This window comes from Nematolebias whitei, chromosome 6 (assembly GCF_014905685.2).
Source record: "Nematolebias whitei isolate Nwh7 chromosome 6, NemWhi1, whole genome shotgun sequence".
Taxonomy (NCBI): Eukaryota; Metazoa; Chordata; class Actinopteri; order Cyprinodontiformes; family Rivulidae; genus Nematolebias; species Nematolebias whitei.
The window spans coordinates 4,367,796-4,369,240 of record NC_056503.1 but is presented as its reverse complement, the minus strand read 5'-3'; positions in this window follow the sequence as shown (position 1 = coordinate 4,369,240).

Genomic DNA, 1,445 nt, shown 5'->3' with positions numbered 1-1,445 from the left:
CTGTTGTTTTTGTTCAGTTCCTGGTTGTTCTTGTGGGGCAAGAAAACAACCGTATCTGTCCTACCATCATGCTTTACTACACTCTCACAGCCTGCTTGAGTCACCATAATTAGGCAGTGTCTTACCTGGGAGAAAACTGGCTGGCTTTTGGCTTTTTGTATGTGAATGTGAGGCCCATGTTTGTTTGTTTTGCAATTCTTAAGTATTATTCATATTTATTTTTGTTAATTTCATAATTATATTCCAGGTTGAAGGTGGCAGTCCAGTCTTGTGTTGGTTCTGTTCCACTCATGTCTCGTGCATCACAGCTTGTGGGTGAATTTCTGCTCTTGTATTACCTTGAACCATCCTTTGGTCTTTTAGTTGACTGACCACTGGAAAGCCTCAGCCTTGGCTGAATATTTAAGAATCATTATTGCCTCCATTAGAATAGGTTTTTAACTTAGTGTTAATAAAATGTATATTGTATCTTGGAACAGTCTCCTGCTTACTTGTAAACAAACTCAAGTGCCTTTTCTGTGTATAAATTATGTCCTTGGGTGAAAGTCCTAAGGTCGTGTTGCAGTAAGTTTATAAAATAAAAATAACATCCATACCCAAGCTTGTCACATTATGTAAATTGTTCTAGTGTTACGTAATTACCGGTAGAGAGTTTAATGTTTTGAATTATTTTAAACGCTCAATTAAAACACACTTGAGCAGCACATGCTGCTCACATGATTGTCAGCAGCAAACTGGTTGATCCACTCTGAGAAGGTGCTATTTATAAGACTGAGCTGAATACAGCACCTCAGACTGAGGAAGTATTGTGGATGAAAAACGAAACATTTCTACATTTTTTTGTGTGTTTGTTTTGTTGTTTTGCTTTTTGAATGTCCAGAGGACCAGACTTAACTTTTTTAGATTTTTCTACCTGGATCATTGAGCAGCATCAAGATACAGTATTTACAGTGATTCACAGCTTGAGACTGAATATTAAAAATATGAAGGAACAAAAGGGTGATTTGTACATTTTATGTTTCTTGCTGCATTGATATAAACACATGGATGAAGGTGTTGAAGTAAAACATGTCCAGTTTAGACTTCATCTGATCAATCATCAAGCCATTCATCACACCATACCTGTTCAACAGTTATTGTTTAGTGTACCCCCGATCATGTGAGCTGCCAGTGCTGTCAGCAGACTCCTCCTCTGCACTTCCTCTGTAAGCAACATGGAAAGCATAAACAGCTAGCAGTAAGCCTTGGTTGTCGAAGCTGTACCCACGCAGGACATCTGGACTGCTCCCTGGTTCTGGCCTGTACTTCATGTGACACTTGCAGAGACTGAAGGTGCATAAATTGACCGAGTGTGGGCACACAACACATGTTGGGAAGACTCTGCAGCATCGAAGGAAGAGCAGGGAGGTCTGGAGTCATGTGTTGCAGAATGATGCTACGCAGGA